Raw genomic sequence first — 21,682 nt, 5'->3', positions numbered from 1 at the left:
TCATTCCAGCTAAGAGTAAGAAGCAGAAATATGTCAAATGTCGTAGGGAATTCCTACATTCTCTAAGCTACGGGTCCTACAGTCAAGGTTCTTCAAACCTACCCAAGAAGACATGTGCCTTTTAAAAATAGAAACCAGGAAATAAACAGTGTATGTCAGGAGTTCAGTTGAATGAGCAATTGCTGTGGTTCTGGGTGGTCTAAGAAAGCTGTGTAAGCAACGGACCTGGGACCAGGCCAGTCAACACGAAGGCTTTGCTATTCTTCGTGGGCGACCTTTCTTCTTTAGAGCCATCATCAAGGAACTGTTAAGCATACGATAACAACTATAACTACCAACAAACTACTTGCATGGGTAAATAAAAATACTTCATGAAGCACAAGATGTTAAATATGGTATCACTTCAATTTTCTAGAGAGCACAATGGGGGGGGGGCCTTTCTCCCGTACCATCATGAAAGAAAGCATCTAACATCAACTGGGCGTTGACGCTGAGTCTGAGCTGTTGGCTGGATAACATATCACCATACAACCCTCTTCTACTTTGCTTTCATCTTAGGGTCTAGAGAGGCAGAATATTTACTTTCCCGTTCTCTCTGTTAACACGTCACTGTCCTGGCTAGTAAGTTACTAGCACAAATCTCCTAGGGGAAATGTTCGAATTTCTTTGTACCATGAGGCTGAAAACTAGTACACTGGATGGGAGGACGGATTAGGTATCCTTGATTAAAGCTTGTACACCTAAGACAGCAACTGCTTGTTACAGAATTTCTATCTGAAAAGAACGAGCCATTTGTTGAAACCACTGCCAGTCAGCCTCTCTGTTCCATAAACTGAAGATATTCTTGAAATAAATGCTTATCATGTGTTTATTCGGGGTTTATAAAGTAAGGAGGAGGCAGAAACAGATCTCAAGCCCATGGCTGACAGATCCAAAGCCCCGACTTAACTGCTGCATTAACAAGTAGTTACTGTGTGCACTGACTACCAAGGCTGCCTCTTGCTGGCCAGGCTAGGAGTGCCTTGACTAGGCAGACTAGCCATCTGACGACATTTGCATCATCCTAGGTACATTATAATAGCACCATCAACAACAGCACTGAATCTAGTTTCACTGGGGCAAAGGAACTCAACTTATTATTTATAGTCATCTCCTGATTCTTTCCTTGATTTGATGACCTTCTTTTCAACGCAGTTTTCTCCACATTTGAATTTTCAATATTTGTCGACAGGACGTTTTCCTTTTTTGTACCAATTTGGAGATTAACGGCTGTCACACACGAGACCAAGTCCTGCTCTTATTGTCTATTAAGTAGACAAGAGCCAGGTCGAAAGACTAAGCATCTGATAACACACTGACAGACAAACAGCGGACTATTTCTAGATGGTCACTTATGCTTACGACAGAGCAAAATGGAAGGCTGTTTGGAACTATTTCACAGCGGAAACTAAGCTGATCTGATTGTGGCAGGGACCAGCTGGTGGCAGTTGTGGGGTTGCTCAGGGCTCACTCTCCAGGGAAATGTGTTCTTCTGTGATCACGACCGGCCATTATATAGGAGGCTCAGTAGGGCTGCCTCTGGCTGTCATGGGAAACTTGGCATGGATTCTTTATGTGGACCCCTAAGAGCAGACAGCCCTTACACGATGCTGATAGGTCATCTCCCTCAGTCAATTAGCTAATTGCCTGAAATCACCCCTCATAGATCAAGAAAAACTGCCTTCTAAATGAACTCGGTTTGTACCCTTTTGACAACCTTATTCAGCCCTGAAGCCCCTGCGGCGGCACAAAATTCTGCCAAAGTGCATCACCGGTTACAGTGAACAAATCCCTCTGACTTTACAGTGCACTTTTTAAAAAGGAGGATTTTTTTTTTAATGTAGCTTCCTGGATACACCAGGTGTGAATGGTAAATAAAAGAGCAAGCGGTTCCGCTGCCCGTCTTTGGCCACTCCCTTCGAAGCAAGCTGAGGTCATTCCCGCTGCTTTCTCTTTCGCTGAACAAACTGGGTCTTGCTGGAAACACCTTTAGCACGACAGTCCCATCTAATCCAACACAGAGCTGATCCTAATAACTCAGGCTGCCTAGGAGATGGGGGGGTAGCCCCCCCCCCGTGTAAGCAGTGAGCACCCCATTTCTGTAGCTAATATTGAAAACTGGAGACAGCCATTGTGTCTGGCCTGCTGAGGTGCACCGAGTGACCTTGCACTGGGTGACCAAGAGCACCTTCCTGATACCGTTGCCCTCTGCCTCCTGCTAGCCTTTACTTTCTTGCTTCCCTTCCAACTTAGAACCCTTTCTTTAAAGGTCTCACGTCCCACGAAAAATGCACATGTGGAGGGAATACTGTATCTTACACATCTGGAAACACTGGAAGTGCTTTATCGAGGGGTGACGTAATCGCTAAATAAAGGTCAGATAGGATTTTAATAAGCAGACACTGAGGAAAGACTGCACGAGAGTCTCCAGGAAGGGGAAAAGGGTACTCGTCACGTGACAGACACCACTCTAAGTGCGCCTGTGTAAATCCACACCTACTCCTTACCATCAGTGACTCTGGAAAAGACAAGCGTTGTGAGTATTTTCTCAAGGCCTTTAACGGGTGTAAAACATTTACCCCAGTTCACAGAATAAAGGAGAGGGGAAGCTAGGCTTTCGGTTCAAGTCTGAATTCAAATTCTCCCTCTTCCTGTTGTGCTGGTGAGCGCGAGCGTGGAAGCAGGGAAGGACAAAGCTGACTGTGGGTGGGAATGTATGTGGTACGCTTTCAGGATCTGTTCTGTGGAGTTAGCATTTAAAGAAAGCTCCGTGAGACAGATCTCAACGGTGACACGAGATATAACCAGCAAAGCTGGTGTTGTGTTTGCCCACGTGAATCAAAACTGGAATAAAGTTATACTAAGGAAGCAAGCATCAGGGGCAGGGTGGTGGTGGCACATGCCTTTAATCCCAGCCCTTGGGAGGCAGAGGCAGGTGGATCTCTGTGAGTTCCAGGCCAGCCTGGTCTACAGAGTGAGTTCCAGGACACGCTCCACAGAGAAACCCTCCCTCTCCAAAAGTAACCATTATCAATCAGTCCTGGAGCTAATGATCCCAGGTGAGGACTATTCCAGTTGTTTCTTTTATCACATCTACTTGAAGGCATAAATAGTAGAGTCTCCACACTTAGACCCCAGTGTATCCATGTCCCACCCTTATTCCAGGGGACGACCTGAATGCTTCTTGCCTTACCTACATGTAAGGCTATGCTGATTCTTCAATTGAATCACATGGTCATTCTCCATTTACCAACTCTAGCCCCTTTCTTCCCTTTCTACAGTTGCTCAGTTCAGACCCAGCACACAATGGTAAGAGTCTGCTGGAAGGAGGACACATGCCGGGCATCCGATAGGTATTTGTCACATAAAGAAACGGAGCGGATGCTGTGTCAGAAGTAGAGGAGAGGCAACGGTGCACGCAAGTAAAGATGAGAGATGCACATTGGAGCCTCCGGTATGCCCGAGGCCACCTTAGATACCACACGTGGAAACCTGACTTCATTTTCTAGGCAACGAGAAAGACAGTTTCTGGATGCTGGGTACTGAGTAAGGAAAGGTGAGAGTTTAAGGGGTTTCCAAAAAGCAAAAATGCAGGAGAGACGGAAAACAGAATCCTCGGATTTCTCCCACCGAACACTTCGGCTCTGTCTGACGACACCAAAGGTCTTTCTCGTCTTTTTCTTTCATCTGCGCTTAGGGCTACTCTACCCTCTATGGATCGTCTAGCTTCAAGCACTGCTCGACATTGCTGGTTCAAGTTGTCGTCTGGCTGGAGCAGCACAATGTCAGAGAGCCCCAGACCCCTAAAGTGGCTTAGAAAACACTTCCTTCACCATTTCCACTCCCAGCCTTGGCGAAGGGAGAAAAGGGTCAGGTGTTCTTGCTCCTGAAGAATTTCTCTGACAAATTCCGGCTAGACCAAAAACTAAGGAAAGGATTTCTTCCCGCCTTCTCTAGTGATGTTCTTAAAAACAGAGATTAACTGCCCTCATCTGGCACATCCAAATAACTCTACTCAGGGAAGCTAATTACAAGTTTCCTGGTCTTTGTTGATTGCTCTAGGGAATGCTCTCAGGTGACGTGCCCTGACCGTCTTGGAGGTTGACACCATCTTGGGGGACACTTAGGCTCATCCTCACGCCTCCAGGCAACTCCCCAGCTGTGTGAAAATGATGCTCATCTTCAAGTCCTGCCTTAAATGATGCCTCAGCTGAGGCACTGCCGTTGATTTAGTAAGTAGGATGCAAGCCTCCCCTCAGCGAATCTTTCCAATACTGTGCTTATGTCTCTTAGCACAGATCATAAAAGAATGGTAGGATGGCTTCTCATCTCCTATTCTATTCCATTCAGAAACAAAATCATCTTGAGGCCAGGGTTTCTGTCATTGGATATTTCCCATCGTTTTTAAAGTAGCCCACCTAGTCTGTTCAATTAGAGGGTCTCAAGCCGTCACTGATACGAACTATTGACCATGACGCCTTGGTCAAGTTCTTCGGGGCATCATCATCCTAATCTTAAAAACAAGAAAATGAAAGTTCAGCCCTGCCCAGTGATTCAGAAAAGAGGTTCTGCTTTCCAAACAGAAGTTGATTAATGGTGTCCACTAATGGGTTCGGGTGTGAAGCGTGGACTCCTTGGGTTACTGTCCCTATCTCTTATTGAGTCTCTGGGGCAAGGAGTATAGAGGAGCAGCCTGTCAATATTCATATCGAGAGCCGTGAGGAAATAGGGTTGGTTAGTTCTTGTCGGCCAATCCTCAGAAATCACATCACGGTGAGAACCAGCTCCTCAGAGTTGTTCTCTGGTCTGTGCACACTCAGCACACACACACAAATGAAATTTAAAGAGAAGTCAATACGACTTAATAAATCTATTTCTAGAAATATATTTTATTGTCTGTTTATGATTCTAAGTCTTCTAAACACATGATGTATTTTATACTTACAGCACACATCAGTTCAGATGAACCAGATTCAAGTACTCAGGCGTTACACATGGCTAGAGACAACAACACTGGACGGGGAAGAACCACACAATAAGGAAAGCATGACTGGAAGAGGACCAGAGAAGAAGGTGATTCCTAGAAAGAACTGGTCTCCTCATTTTACTTCTTGGAGTCCAGATACTCTGTACACTGTTATGGAAGGGGCCAAATTTCAGGTATAAATATAAGTCCGCATAAGACAAACCTAACTAATGGTTCGATGATACTCACCTTACCTAAGAGCCTTGGTGACAAGATGAAAGTCTCACTGCAGCCAGTAAATTACCCCAAAATTTATAATAAGTATTTCTACGTTTATAACGTTAAGAGAAATTAACTGAACCCAACAGTGAAGATATTAGGAAAGCTTCTGCCAGGGTGAAGCATGGTGAAACAGTTTGTTTACCGAGCATCACCCAGGCATTTGGCACTGTGCCAGGCATTTAAATCTAGCAAAATTGATAAAGTAGTACTATGACGTCAGTATAGATGGAGAAATAGGCTCAGGAGGCTTAAGGACCCTTAAAACTTCACCAAGATGGAAATGGCAGATTTTGATTTGGTGATGGGCCTGGAGTTAGAACAGATCTCTTCGAAGACAGTAATAATATTTCCTCCACTGCTTAGAGCCTCCTCACCCCCCCTCCTCCCCAGCCTAGGACAGGAAGGAAGGCCATCTCTAGATAGGAGTGGGCTATCCCCTCATGTATGGGGTTTCTGTTGTCTTTTTCAAAGGGGTCTTGAAGAGTTGTAAGTGGGGTACACCTCTGCCTTGTGGACAAAGGAGAATTCTCTTCCTTGGCTCTAGCATCTGCTGGTATTTTGCTAATTCTTAGCTTCTCCAAGATTCCCCACCCACTGATTTCCCAGAGTCAAAAGCCAAAATATCTTGGCTGAAAGGGTGATGGATCACAGATGACAGAGGCTCAAGAAAAAAGTCTGTAATGTGTTTCTCTTTTAAAGGCCAAAACCCATCACACACTTCTCATTCTTATTCTCTTTGCGTTCCGTCTTGAGAAACATTCTCTTGTCTGTGTTTTCATTCATCACGGTGGGAAAAGGCAAACAGGCCATGCTGAAAGCTTCAACAAATTTGCTGTCTTCCGATTTTGGACCAGCTGGCGTCCATCTCCACTGAAACAAGGCCAAGTATCAAGGAGAATACGGATGGAGCTGCTGACAGCGTACCCCCAAAGGAGTCCTCAGGGGAAGGGGCTCTAAGGGAGACACCAACACTGGAGACCAGAACAGCAATGGAGCTCTGGGGTTTCCTTTCCTCTTGCCCATGACTCCTTTAACCTCACAGCGCATGCATACTGGTTTTCAGAGAAACCTGCTTTTCAGCTTTTTATAAAAGGCCTCCATTTCCAACCAAATATAACTTCCCCAGGTCTTCACGTTCTCAAGTCCTTCCTGTACGAAAGCTGCCCTGCAGCCTGTTTCTTCCTCAGCAGCCAAGCTTCGCTTTCCCAATTCTGTATTATAAAAATAGCCAGCTTTGCACTGTCTCGTTATAAATTATAATACCAAATAAAAAAATCGAAGTATGTGCAAGCATCCTCTGAATTCTGTCTTCATCTGAGTGTTATTGAGAGGCAGGGATAAAGCCCATTAAAAGCAAATTGTGGTATTTTGGGTGGGTCCTCATTTTGGGTATTTCCATTCCCGATTTAGCCTGAGCTACGATCTTACTAAAGTTCCTTAGCTCCCCTTTCTCATGCACAAAGAACTCACCATAGGGTTATCGGCTTTTGTGCTCACCTGACTAAAGCCTCCTCCCCAGAGCGTACTCAGCCAAACTGTTTCTGGTAAGTGACTTTGGAGAATAAAAATTCATCTGACAGTTTCAAGGAGGATGTGAGAGGCAGACACACGGGGGCGGGGGGAGCACTGAAGCACACCCCTCAAGTCATCTCTGCCCTGCGAGGATGGGAGGAGGGCTGCAGAAGAAAGGAGGCCGCGGGGTTTGGGCAGCAAACAGCTGGGTGCTGTATCCAGCTGCTGGCTAGACAACTGTCAGCTCAAGAACAGGAAGTCAGGATTCCGTCTAAAGAAGGAGAGCATTAAACTCTGTCTCACTTGTTACAGTTTCTTCACGGTCCCTTTGAGCTCAAGGCCAGCATTGGAAAGGTTCTTGGAGATCATTTGCCGGGTTATGTCTTTCTCTGTCTCCCTTTGTTCCCTTCTTTCTGACCCTCACTCGAAGCCCTCTCCCCCTTTCTGTGTCCTATGTTTTGCCTAGAACTATGAGCTGTAAGTCCAAGCTGTCTGGCCAGAAGGGGGCACAGGCCTTGCTGCCTCCCCCCTTCCAGTGTGCACCATTAATCCCAGCACTTGGGAGGCAGAGGCAGGTGAATCTCTGTGAGTTTGAGGCCAGCCTAGGCTACAGAACAAGCTGTAGGCCAGCCAGAGCTCCACATTAAGACCATATCTCAAAACAAAACAATAAAGTCTGTGTTTTGGTCTTGATTCTGCTAATTCTTAGTCTTAGGCTTACAGTACCATAGAGTCTCTGGATAGAACCTAGATGGCTGTGTCTTTACGTGTGATTCCACAGACTCAAGCAGATGTGACTAACTTCCTTATATATTCTCTTCTGAGGATATCAACAACTTCCAACATTTCATTTGCCATTTCTCTATGGAAGATCCTCACGTTAGACCTTTTCTTAGCAGAGTGATCTAAAGTACACTGAGAAGGAACGGGGATGCTGACAAGCAGATAGGGGTCTGGAAGTCTAGGACCAGAATCCAGCTGCTTGGTCTGAAAATTCGGGACCAGGTTTCCAGCTCCCCGAGCACCGGCAAGAGAAAAGAATAACAGACCAAAAGAGAAAATGATCATGGAATCAATATATGAGCAGTTGCACCTTGTCAGGGACTTGGCTAAAAGGAAGCAAATAAGAAAGCTCTTTAGAAATTGGGGGCTCCAACAGAAAGTGGTCAGCCTTAAGACTTATTGATTCCCCGAGGCCTAGACCAGGTTCTTAAATCCCACACTCTCTCGCCCTATCGGAACTGCTTTAGAGAATTCTCTGTAAGGTAGAAAGGCAGAGCCCTGCAGGGGTCAGGGCACACTGTATCTAGGCTCCGACTTGCACAATGAAGCAAGTCAGTTGCCGAATGACAACCCAGGCAGATGCCCCTGTGTTTGGATCACTCACTGAGAGACCCGAAGCCATTTTCCTTCCAGCAATAGAATGCAGGTATAAAGCCAGGCATGGTGGTATGCTTCTACGAATGCACCCTTGGGAAGTAGCAGGAAGATCAGGAGATCAAGGGGCGCCTCAGCTATATAGTGAGCTAGAGGCTAGCCTGAGCCATGTGAGACCCTGCCTCAAAAAAAAAAAAAATGTTACAGATTTGTTCTTTTCTTCTAAGGGAAAGTAGACCCTTCTTGTTACAGGAGTTGAAACCCAACTGGTCTAAAGCAATTGTGCATGTCCTTTTCCCTCAGCTGGGGCTGATCTAGAGAGGGACATGTTACCTAGTGATAGCCAATAACATTAAATAAAAATAAAAAAGAGAAGGAAAAGAGTCTCAAAACTAAACATAAGGGATTTTCTGGAGGACAGAAAGTATCTAATTTTCCTAGCAACAACGCTTGAGCCACAAAATAACCATAAACAAAACCCCGAAACTTGTTACCTTTAGTCTATGAAACGTGTCAACGCCCTTAGGATTTAAATCACTACTGATCAGATTTTGTTAACCACATCAGAGTTTTCCCGACTTGCTGAATTGCTTACTAATTTGTAAAACCATGGGCCTTATATCCTGTATATAATCCGTATATCCATGCATTATTTGGTCTTTAAGTTTTGAGAGGCCCACAGATTCAGATCAAGAGTCTTCAAGCTGGGCATGTTGGTGCATGTCTTCAATCCTGGTAATTGGGAGGCAGAGGCAGGCAGATCTCTGAGTTTGAGGCTAGCCTGGTCTACTTAGTGAGTTCCAGGATAGCCAGAGCTACACAGTGAGAGCTATATAGTTGCAGAAACAACAACAAAAGAGTCTTTACTTAATACCAGTGGCTCTCAGTGCGTGGTACCCGGACTATCAGCGTGAATATCACTCGAAGTCTAGGTCACCAGCCAGATATCGCACCAAATGAATTAGAAACAGCAGGAATGGGGCACAGACAGCAATCGGTATTTTATCAAGTCCTCCGGCTGAATTGATTCACGCTAAAGTTTAGAGAATATTGCTCTGAACTCAGGTTTATTCACCTGAACGTTTTATAGTGGTGACATGTCTTTATTTGAGACATCTAATAAAGTTATAGGTGAACACAAATGTCCCCACTGCTCTTGGAGAGCAGCTAAGTGCAACTGAGAAAGGGGATTTTTAATAAGTGTTCATGGCCAGTGGCCTATGTATTAGAGAGCCCCGGTCTGAGCTAAATAAGGAATCTTACATAATCAAACAGCTCTTGAAAGAGAACTAGAAAAACATTGGTGTGCAACTAAGTCTCTACAGCAAGTGGTAAAACATACAGGAAAGTCTCCCATTCCTGGAATTTACGACCCAGCAGGCCAGGCTTACCCCGAGACCCTGCATTTCTGATACGTTCCTCTGACCTGGGTGTTTCTCATCTCAGGCTTACACTTTGAGAAGCACTGGAATAAGTAAAAATTGTTCACATTCTTCTATAGACTGTGCCTCGGACCCAGCAGGTGCCTGATATTACCAAAGGGACATGGCTGCTCTCTAACAAGAGAAACAGCTCAGAAGGCCGGCTGTGTTCCAGAGACCATTAATCATGATCGCCAGGTAGCAGGAGCCATGCTTCTGAAGAAGTTTACAGGAGTGATTTGCACAAGGTACCCCCGCGTATTCCTTTTATTTCCTGATTCTAATCATGCCAGTGGAGGTAGGTGTGTGGTTTTGCTGAAAACCAAAATATCCCAGCGTGTGAAGATTTGACACATTCTAGAATAAAGTCAGGAAAGACAGCTGGACTGGTGATCAGGCTGGGGGCTACGCCTTCTTGAATAACACCACAGAGGAAACCATCTTTGCCAGAGGCTGGGTCTGGCCAGCAACACAGCTTTCAAGTATTAATGAGAAAGGCAAAAATCAAGGACAAACACACAAGGGACTTTTCTGAAGGTCAAAAAGGCAATAATAAATGCCAAGCCCAGAAAAGCTTTTAAATCTGACCTTTTCCTCTGCTGCGGCCATTGCCTTCCAGTGTCTTCAATCTAATAGACTGCAGAGGGCTCTTAGCAGAGGACCGGGCTAGCCTCTCCCTTAATGCTGCCTCTCCAGCACTGCTCAAGCAGGAGCGCTATTACTGGTAATTACATCATTAGACCGTAATGGACCACATGGGCTGCGAGGGAACGAGCCCAGCAGCTCTTCAGTTGAGGAGAGGCGAAAAGGACTCCCCGTCCACGCTTCCATTTTTATTAACCCTCCCAGTTCCGGTTTGTTTTTAAAGATAAAATGTCCTTAGGCGATTTCACAATCACAGAACAGAGAGCACAGAAGCGGAGCTGTTGAAAATCAGGAGTGAACTTAATACTTCGGTGTTAAGGGCGGTTCCCCCTGGAACAGGAGCAGGATGTCTGTGTCTAGCTCACCTTTGTGGCGGTGATCATGTAACAGTACGGACATAGTTTCTTCATCTACGAGGAGCAGAAGCCACGCAGTACACAGACCCTAGAACATCACGGGGAGCTGCTGAGCCTGGACCCAGAGAACTCAGGAGCTTGCCCCGCCCACTCTCAGCCCTGCCATTCTATTAAGTAAAAAGACTCCAACAGGAGAGACAAGGGAAGGGAAACAGGAAGACTGACTCTGTATGGATTCTTGCCTCTGCTCCACCCATACATTAACATCAGATCGTCGTCAGCAGCATCCTCAACATTTTCAAAAGCCCAAGCCGGGGACATGCAGAGCACCCACAGAAGTCTCCTCCAATAGACAGAGTCACAGGGAGGCTAGCGTCAAACGCTTCTGTAGGGCACTCGAAGGTAGGTGGGGAATCAGCACAAACGGCACGCGAACAACAGCGAACACAAAACAGAGTTGTTTTTCCTATCGTTCTAAAAAGGTTTTCTTACATGGAAGGGGCAATTCCCTAACAGGGCTCAAAGAAAGAATCAAAACATACAAAGCTACACACCAACTGTCCCATATCTCAGAACCTGAGATAGATCTTAGAATCTTCCTTTTCTAGTGCAAAGAAAACCAATTTAACAAACCAAGTGAAACAGTCCCCAGAATTAACTTCTAAAATACTATTACATAAGGTATCTGTAGAGAACAAAATTAAATGAAGGCAGGTGGAAACGACCCCAAAGCCATCTGACAATGGATGGAATGGATGGATGAGCACAAATGAAAATAATGTCCCGTGCATCATGTTCTCTCTCTCTCTCTCGCTCTCGCTCTCGCTCTTGCTCTCTCTCGCTCTTTCTCGCTCTCTCTCGCTCTCTCTCGCTCTCGCTCTCTCTCGCTCTCTCTCTCTCTCTCTCTCGCTCTTGCTCTCGCTCTCGCTCTCTCTCGCTCTCTCTCGCTCTCTCTCTCTCTCTCTCACTCTCTCTCGCTCTCTCTTGCTCTCGCTCTTTCTCTCTCGTGTTATCATGCCGCCAGAGGAGATGAACTTCTGACACAAAGCACAGCATGAATGAATATGAAAATACACAAAGCGAAACAAGCCAAGCCACAAGAGGAGAAATGCTTCAGGGCTGCACTAATGTAGCAAACTTAGCGTAGTCAAGAGTCTGAGAAGAGGGAAGACCGGGAACCAAGGTTGGAGGCCAATGCGGCAATGTGTTATTGTTTAGAGGGTGCAGAATTTCAGTTTCCCAAGATGAGAAGTTCCGAGAGTGGATGGTAGCACCGCTGGCTCAACACAGGGAACGTTCACTCCGCCGGACTGTTCGTGTGAAAATCTTCAGGGTGGTACAGACTATGGATATTTTGCCACAGTAAAAAGACTTGGAGAGTAAGCACTAAAATTATCTTCTGCACCGAGGCTTCCTAAGAGACATCCTAAGATGGTCCACAGGAGCTGGGGCTAGTGGCACGCACCCGTTATCCTGTTACTCAAGAGCCTAAGGCCAGGGACATTGCAAATTCAAGGCCAGCCAGTGTGACTTTGAGACTCTCAAAGTTTAAAAGAAGATTTAAAGAGACTGGAACTAGAGCTGGGTCATAGGATACTTGCCGAGCACTGAGGATGTCCTAGGTTCAGTTTTCAACAAGGGATGGGGATGGGGGAGAGAAGAGGAGAAAGAGGAGGAGGAAGAGAAGTTCAAGAAATAAATTATAAGGGTGGAGAGTGGGCTTGATGGTTAAGAGCACTTGCTGCTCTTGCAGAGGACCTGGTTAGATTCCCAGCATCCACACAGCAGCTCACAGCCATCAGTATGTTTGGTTCCAGAGGATCCAGTGCCCTCTTCTGGTCTATGTGGGCACCAGACACATAAGTAGTATGCATACATGCACGAAGCAAAAACATTTACACACATTAAATAAAAATAAACAAATAATTTTAAAGTATTTTAAACTTTTAGAGAAACGAATGACAGAATAAGAGGATTTAAATTTTAACTAATCTTAGAACTTAATTTCAAAGATTAAAGAAAGAGGATAGAGAGAGACATTATTCGGTGCCTTCAAATAGGACTTTTTCAGAGTCACTGAGAGAATAGAAAATTCAACAGTCTCAAGAAGAATAAACAGAACTAAAATCACACATTGCTATAAAGTTGGCCTAAAGGCAAAAAAAAAGATATTGAAACAAGATAATAACAGGTCACCAGGGAAAGAATGGCAGCTAGACAGCTGGTAGACTCCATAGCGGCGACACAAAACCTAGGGACTACAGGGCATCTTCAGTGTGGGAAAAACAACGAAACTCCTTCAGTATGGAAACAAGACAGGGATGAGTGTGGTTACACCTAGCCACAGAATGCGTATGCAGTACATAGGAGGTCCTGAGTTCCATGTTCATTCCCTTCCCCCCCCCCCCCCCGTGTGTGTGTGTGTGTGTGTGTGTGTGTGTGTGTGTGTGTGCATGTGTAAGATCCTGGGAGGAGGCACAGAGACAGGAAGAACAGACAAAGATTCACAGAGAAGACACAGAAAGAAGAGGAAATGCATATCTGTGTCACTCACAGCCACCAGCAGCTGGAGGTGATTTGTCCCCAGAGCCCATAGAGTGCCTGAGCCCTATGACACCTTGAGTTTGGAGCTTAGACCTCTGCAACTGTGAGAGAACAAATTCCCACTGTCTGAAGCCAAGATACGTATGGCAACCTGTTACATCAACTATGGGAAATTAGAACAGAAATTAATTACTTTACTTAAATTAAAATATATATACTCATATATATATGCTTACTATAAGTATATAGTAAGGTACCCATTTTTTTTTCTCTGTGGTGGTTTGAATAATGTATGTCTCCCATACTCTCAGGCATCTGAATACTTGGTCCCAAACTGACTGAGCTGTTTGGGAAGTTTAGGATGTGTGGCCTTGTTGGAAACCAGACATCACTAGAAGTGGGTTTTGAGAGTTTCTAAACAGTCCTGCCATTTTGGGTTAGCTCCCTCTGCTTTGTGCTTTTGGTTCCAGATGTGAGCCTCTGGCTTCTGCTCCGTTGTCATGCCGACAGCAGCTGCTGTCTCTCTCTGCCACCATGAACTCTGACCCTCTGGAACTGTAAACCCAGATCAACTCTTCCTCCTACAGCATGCTTTGAACAAGGTGTTTCATCACAGCACAAGAATGTAACTAACATACTCCCCAAGAGAACTTGTTAATTTTACACATATTAAAGTTAGAAGGCAATTTTAAAGTTGATATAGAAAAATGATGAATAAGGGAGACCACTGCAGCCATAAAACTACACCTTGAAGCATTATTAATAAAAACAAAGTAGATTTCCATATGCATGGATCAACCAATGGAATTTAATATTTAATTAACTCTGTACATGGTTACTAATGCATCAATGCTTAGATTATTACAGACATAGGATCTCAGATCCGTGGGTAAAGGATTTGAGATGGCATTTAAATTTAAATGTAGTGCAAAATGAAAGGTGCTGGACAGATCTGGGTAGGCTGGTCCACACCTGAGATCATAACGTTTGGGTCTAAGGGAGCGGGGAGAATTGAGAGCTCTAGGCTGCTGGGTAATGTGGGAGAGAGCGAGGAAGGGAAGGAGAGAGAAGATACACAGAATGCAGAGGGCCACATTCCTTTTATAAGCGCTGAGGGGGAAAATATTTCTAATATATCTGATATCCAGAATCATTAAAAAGATCATTAGAGCCAGGTAGTGGTGGCACACACCTTTAATCCCAGCACTCGGGAGGCAGAGGCAGGCGGATCTCTCTGAGTCTGAGACCAGCCTGGGCTACAGATCGAGTTCCAGGACTGCTATAGAGATTTGCATTGGCATGGATCTTGGTCTATTGATACAAATTTAAGGTCAGTTTTGTTATATGTATATTTCTGCTCTTGATTAAGGTATTGTGTTTATGCAGCTCATTTAAAAATGTAATGTATCGTTAAGAAATACAGGTTAACAGACATCTGTAATAGTCAAGCTTGTAGTCATATTAGTTAGGTTTTCTAGATATATAGAGACATATTTCAGTTAAATAGGTATTCTTCAGATCTTTCAGAGACCTTCAGAATATGGCATTTAAAATGTTTTAATAACTTAGGACTTTTCATGACAATGAGACACATCTGCTCCTGGCAGCACCAATTCCTTCAAGAGGATGATGAGCATCAAAGAGGCTCCTTATAGAGTTGGTTAGCCATTTGGGCAAGAAACTGCTCTTGCCTGGACTGTCTTGAAATACAAACAAAAAACCAAAAAAAAAAAAAACCCATTATAGTTGTTATAAAATTTACAAATCTTATATGGTAAAACACACATGTACACACAAATACACATAATCTGCAAATCCCTATAGATTTGCATATTGATAAACAAATTGCAAACTGTTAATAATCACATATTTTTTCATAATTCCTGTTATGAAATATGTATTTCTTATATAAAGAGTACCTACTATCAATGAAACCATCAAACCTGTAAAAAATGAGCAAAGGTTCATACATAGTGAAGAGACAACCAGCTGACTTACAATGCAAACAAAAAGCTCTCTGAAATACTGTTTTGCTAGTAGACAGGCAAAAATCCAGAAATTCAATAATATTGGCAAGACTGTGGAAAAACAGATATTTTTGCCAGAATGAGTCCTATTATCTCTTTGGAGGGCAAGATGGCAATGTAACATAAAACCAAACAGAATCATAATTGTGTATATACTCTCTCAGCAGGCAATTTTTATATATACATCTATATATATATATATATGTAAACACACACATACACACTCTTTAACCATGTAATTCCTTCCTAGAAACTAACCTTAGAGAAAGCACATATATAAAATTACATGCACATGATTACAGTTTGATTTTTAGTTAGTTTTTTTTTAAAGTAAGAAATAAACACTGTAAATGTCTATAAATTTAAGTGGGATGGGCACCCTGGCACGGGATCACAATTACTCAGTAGGCTGCGGCTTCAGAAATTCTTGAGTCCAGGATTTCTGAACGACTCTTTCAGGGCTGGGAAGAGGGAGGTAAATAGATAGATGCTGAGATTTAGTTATGACTCCACTAATTTCTGTAATAACACTCACATACTAAATGTAAGGTAGAGGAAGGAAAATCTTAACATGTTAATGTATACTGACTATTCAGATGTGTTAAGTGGATGAGTATAAACAAAGTTGTGCTTTGTGGTATCACAAACATAAGTTAATTAGAATATGCATATATTTGTATTTACAGCTATGATCTGTATTCGAACATAGAGGTTAATATAGACTATATAAATTTGTTTATCCAAAGGATTAGAATAGAGCAGATTGAGGTAGAAGGGTCAAAGGGAGTAATTTCTCAGCTGTCAGGCTGCAATAACAATGCTAAGATGGGTTCTTTTTTAAAGAACAAAGTGGTTTAGTTTTTACAGTCCCTGAGGCAGGTAAAGTCCAAGGCCAAGGGGCTGACATCTGGCAAAGGTCTCCTTGATGCATCACCCTCTAAGGGAAGGCAGGGCAAGATGAGCGGAACAAGCCAAGAGGAGTTCAGCCCACACATGTAACAAACATACACTCATGGTAACATTGATCCGTCCACGGAAGCAGGGCACTCATGTCTCAGTCCCCTCTTGGAAGTCCCAACTTGCCAACACTCTTACATGAGGAACCAAATTCCCACCACAGGGAACTTTGGGATACACTTTCAAATCATAACAAATGTGCCTAGGAAACCTATTAAAGTACACAGAATACAATGTCCAAACTAGTAGAGGAACAAAAACAGAGAGAAAGACAAAATATTCAGTCCAGAGATTAAAAAAAAAATAGAAAATTCAAGTCAATAGAAGGCATAACAGTAGATGGTTTAGATAAGTCTACATATCCTCCTAATCACACCAAATATAAGTCAGTTAGACTGTCTTAACCATAATAAATGGGAATTAGGTGATTCACAAGTTAAAAGAGAGCCTCAGACTAAATAAAAACACAACCTTGTAACTGCATACTATTTTCAAAAGATACCTGTCAAAATTTAACAGTCTAGGAAGGTTGAAAGTCAAGAGATAGAAAAACTTACAAGCAACGTATTTCTCGAAGACAATACTGCTATAATGTGTGAACAGTCAGCAAAAACGATAGTGCTAAAAGGTAAGGAGATTTATTTTCAAAGACAGAAGGTTAAAAGTCCAACCGGATATATTATTTTAAAATATGTGCACTTAAAAAGCACACCCACAAAATATATTACAGCAATAACTTCTGTCTCTGCAAGTGGAGACCAACATCCCCATTATCATCACGGGAGACAGCAAGAAACCTCTTAGTACTTGATAGAACAAGGGTGAGACTTCTCCTATGTCCTCCAATTAACCTTTCTTAGAACTGATCCATCATCACGTCAGGAAAAAAAAAAGATCTGCTTCTACATTCCTGAGAAAATTTATCAAGATGGAAAGATGTGCTTCCTGTCTGGTTCCGATGACTAATATTCAAAAACAGAAATGGGAACTTACACACTGGCTGCATAAACAACAAGGCAGCTACATGGGAACACGTTCCCTGTATCAGCAGCCCTGTGTGCTCATGGTTCCACTTCCGAATGTTCTCAGAAGACAACAGTGCTTTCTTACACGTATCTGTACCTATCCCTCACCAACCACAATGCCTGACACACAGTAAGGGTTCATCAAGCATTTGTTGGCTAATTCTTTAGGTACTTTTTAAAGATACTCGTGCCAGAGCTTCTGAAGTGCCTGTCTTGTCCTAGATGTCAAGATAAATAACGGTATTTGCTCTCCAGGAGCTTATAACCTAGGAGTAAAACAGAAAGGTTTTTAGAGTAGGAGAAAACAAGAACCCCCTGGCCCCCAAGCAAAGAACTAGACAACACAACCTATCAACGGACCAGTAGGTAAAGCGCCCAGAGAAGGATTGAACATCTGAAGGGCATGTTCTAAAGTAAATGATATATTTTATAAGCACCTGATGCCAGAATCAGGACTGTATTAAAGAAAAAGCCTTTAAATTAGCCCTGAGAAGCAAATGTTTGATAAAACCCACAGGGGAAATGCTAGGTGATGAGAAAGGATAAGTATATAAGGCTTAGGAGGAAACGTAAGTGCTCAAAGTCAACCGGCATGGGCATAGAACACCCTCTAAGACTTTTTCTCCTAGAACTCTCTCTGCTCCAGGATTGACCCTGTCTAGCTCGGGGCTGACTACAAACGAACCAAATGATATTTAAATTGAAGCCCAGGATTTAGAAACACATGGAACTCTAAAGTTTGTTAGACAGGCTCTCTTTATGTAGCCCTGGCTGTCCTGGAACTCACTGTAGACCAAGCTGGCTTTGAACTCAGATCCACCCTGCCTCTGCCTCCCGGCACTGGGAGTGTTCCGCTACGTCCATCTTGAACTTCCAAGTTTTATGAATATCCTCTCTGGAAACAACGCATGCCACTTTTAAATATATTTCATTTCTTAGTTGATACAGCAGCAGCAAAGGGCTATTGAGGGAACACTAACTCCTCCTGGTCAAGAGGATGAAATCTCTGACCTGGGTGGAGACCTGACACTTCCAGGTGCCCAAAATACAAGTGAATTATTCCATAATCGACCCAGTTGGAGTAGCTAATCACCTGGCTAAGGGAAGATGGACAACTCGTGGAAAGGCCAGATCACTTGGCCCATCCTGAAGAGATGGGCAGAATTAGTGTCCCTTTAATGAGATACTGTACTCTTCCTTCCCAGGATTACTGCTGCCCAGCGCAGCCTCCTACGGAGAGCAGACACGCACTCCTGAGTTGTGACCTTTCTCTTCTTTCTACCTCTTTCCTAAGCAGCTTTCCCTGACACTTTGCGCATCACGCTTTCTCTAAAGCCACTCCCCATCATGTGGCTGTCTGTCACCACAGGGCTGACTTTCATGAAGGGTTAACGCCAGCAGCACAGGTTTTCTCCTCTCCTCTGCATAGCTGCTTGGTACCTGCTTACGGCTCTCCTGTCCTGGGCTTTTTCTTTAAAAGTCTGATAAAATTGTCCTTTTCGAATAAACACGGGCTTTGCTTGACTACCAAGCTTTTGCTGACTTTTGTTTACTAGACCGAGAAGAGGAATCCATTCCTGCACCCTCGATGGCATCAGAAGGACGGTAACAACTTACTCCCGTTAGCTTCACTACTCAGTAACTGGTCTCAAGCCCTTCTGTGTAAAATGCTTATTGTGTGACGGTCATAATCAGCTAGAATTTCAACTCTAGTTATTTTCTTTTAGTAAATTTACTTATTTTGTGCGTATGAATATTTTGCATGAATGTATGTCTGTGTGTATTTCTAATTCCCGAGGAGACCAGGAGAGGGCATCAGATCCCCTGGGACTGGAGTTACAGATGGTCGCAAGCTGACATAGGGGTGCTGGGAGCCAAACCTGGGACCTCTGCAAGAGCAGCCAGTGCTCTTAACCACTGAGCCATCTCTCCAGTCCCCCCAGGTCCTTTCTTAATTCAGAAAAAGACCACACACGTACACTGAACAATCATAATAGCGCAAACAGACATGATGCTAGGTTTGATCGAGTGCTTTGTAATTAAGCTTTCAAAAGCATGAGAATTTCATCAAAATTTCCCAGAGAGCCTTTCCCAAACTATGTATTTACAACAGAGCTAGTGAGCAGCTCTCGTGACTCAGCAGGGACAAAGTGGGATTTGGACACAGAAATGTTGGGAAAGCTTACCAGGTGGGGGCCTAGCAAAGGCCTAGACTTGGACAAGAAGGAAATCTGAACTGTACAGATGGCCTTTACTTGTAGTCAGTGAGCCAGAGAGGAGCAGAGGAGAGACTAGAAGCCAGCTCATCTGATCTCCAGACCATTTCAGGAAGTTCCCACCACGGGGGTGGGGGGGTGGGGTGGGGGGGGGTTGAAGTCTTTTCTACCAGTGTTCCTTCTTTCACACTGACCCTTTTATTTTAAATCAGAAAGCCCCCTAAGGGACCTTGGCATACTGAATGCCAATTAGATTTCCTCCACCTGCTCTGGGATTTAGAGGGCAGTGCTAATTCAGTGCCCTCCTAGGCTGACAAAGCCACGGGCATTCCTGGTATGCAGGGGTTGGTCTCCAATCTTTTTTTTTTTTTCAATTTTTTTTTTTTAAAGTCTGGAGCAATTAAAGGGCTCCTGTTCAAGGCCTTAAGGAGGAAGTGGAGAGAGGAGGGGTATTTGTTGGTCCAAAAGAAATGGAAGTGCGGCCTCAGATCAGATTGATTGTTGTTGCAGAGCTGGGTGGGAACAAGGAAATTCTGGGAGGTGGCAATGGAATCCGGGTGAGGCAAACAAACTGAATATTACTCAGGATTCTCACTCCCCGAAGGAATGCCATTGTCCTCCTGATTGAAGGGACGAGGACTTGGACAGCAAAAAAGAAAAACCCCATCCAAAAATAACTCGTCATAAAAACGTTTCCCTTTCTCTTCTTGCTTTCATATATACAAGTCCAAGCTGCCCAGCCAAGAATGGCGAGCACTCTGTACTCCAACCGTGCTCTGTATGGGTAGCACTCTTCTGAGGAAGTTCAGCATGGACCTTCCATCAGGGGCACTGGCCTGTTTTCTCTATACTTTGGTTTTCTCATTGCAGCCTTCAGAGTTGACTGCGAGATCCAACGGACAATAACTAAACAAATGGATAAGCCAGCCGGGCGGTGGTGGCGCACGCCTTTAATCCCAGCACTTGGGAGGCAGAGGCAGGCGGATCTCTGTGAGTTCGAGACCAGCCTGGTCTACAAGAGCTAGTTCCAGGACAGGCTCCAAAACCACAGAGAAACCCTGTCTCGAAAAACAAAAAAAATAAAAAAATAAAAAATAAAAAAAAATGGATAAGCCATAGCATGGTGCAGAGTTTCAACCCAACTGCAAACACAAACTCAATCCGATTCAGTCACCGAGTCTCTAGTAGAGCGCCTACACACAGCTGGCAGGGAATGTAACATCAACGTGAGCTCGCAGACACGGTTCTAACTAATGTGGCAATCGTGGCCTAGTTCGGCAGATAAGATTGCAAAATAATACAATAAGCACTGAAATAGGGTTTGTGCAAAATTTAGGAGGAGGCGCCAATCACTCTGCTTCTGAAAAGTAAGGGAAGGGATTGTTAATACGCTTCCACAGCCCTGATGGAGAGAAAACATGGTTGGAGTGTGGATGCAAGGAAAATATGATTTAGGGAAGAACCAAATGAGCATCCCATGATCTCCTACCACGATAATAAAGATTTACATTTCCAGTCAGGCGGTGGTCCACGCTTTTAATCCCAGCACTCAGGAGGCAGAGGCGGGAGAATCTCTGTGAGGCCAGCCTGGTCTACAAGAGCAAGTTCTAGGATAGGTTACAAAGCTATAGAGAAACCCTATCTCAAAAAACCAAAAATAAAATAAAAAGATTTACATTTCCTTGCCTTCACGTTCAATTTTTTAAGATTTATTTTATGTGTATGTATATTTTGTCTACATGAATATATGTGTACTATGATTGTGTCTGGTGCCCATGGAGGCCAGGAGAGGTGATTGGATCCCACTGGGATTACGGATGGTTGTGAGCCACAATGTTGGTGTTGGCAACAGAACCCAGGTCCTCTGGAAGAGTAGCAAGTACTCTTTGCTGTTGAGCCTTCTTGACTTTTAAGTTTCCCTCAAGAGAAATCGTTCAAGAGAGATTTCAGCATCTCTTATGCACACAAACCATTACAAAGCAAACCCTTGAGGGATGGTGAGATGGCTCATGGGTAACAGTGCTTGCTGAACAAGAGTAAAAACCAGATTTCAGACCTAACTTAGTACCCACATAAAGGCTGGGTGTGTTTCTGTAACCCCAGCATTAGGGGACAGAGGCACGTGAATCCCAATCTGGTGGGAGGTATGGGGTGTTTGATGGCCAGCCAATCTAGCCATAAGGACAAGCTACAGGTGCAGCGAGAGACCCTGGCTCAAAAAATACAAGGGAGCCCATACCTGACAAGGACCATTCTCTCTCTCTCTCTCTCTCTCTCTCTCTCTCTCTCTCTCTCTCTCTGTGTGTGTGTGTGTG

At 44.0% G+C, this 21,682-nt stretch overlaps 1 protein-coding gene and 1 long non-coding RNA gene across 4 annotated transcripts in view; one reads left to right on the top strand and one right to left on the bottom strand.

The window, feature by feature from the left end:
* Nucleotides 1-21,682, bottom strand: part of Gab2 (GRB2 associated binding protein 2) — a 127,984-nt gene that overhangs the window by 72,114 nt on the left and 34,188 nt on the right. The window lies entirely within an intron of this gene.
* Nucleotides 1,175-6,251, top strand: LOC126508904 (uncharacterized). Its single transcript, XR_007593996.1, has 4 exons — nucleotides 1,175-2,575; nucleotides 3,321-3,595; nucleotides 4,987-5,112; nucleotides 6,085-6,251. It is a non-coding gene; the product is annotated as an uncharacterized lncRNA (long non-coding RNA).

This window comes from Alexandromys fortis, unplaced genomic scaffold, assembly GCF_014885135.2.
Source record: "Alexandromys fortis isolate MF-2015 unplaced genomic scaffold, M_Fortis_MF-2015_v1.1 scaffold_77, whole genome shotgun sequence".
NCBI lineage: Eukaryota > Metazoa > Chordata > Mammalia > Rodentia > Cricetidae > Alexandromys > Alexandromys fortis.
This window is presented reverse-complemented; position numbering and strand designations above follow the sequence as displayed.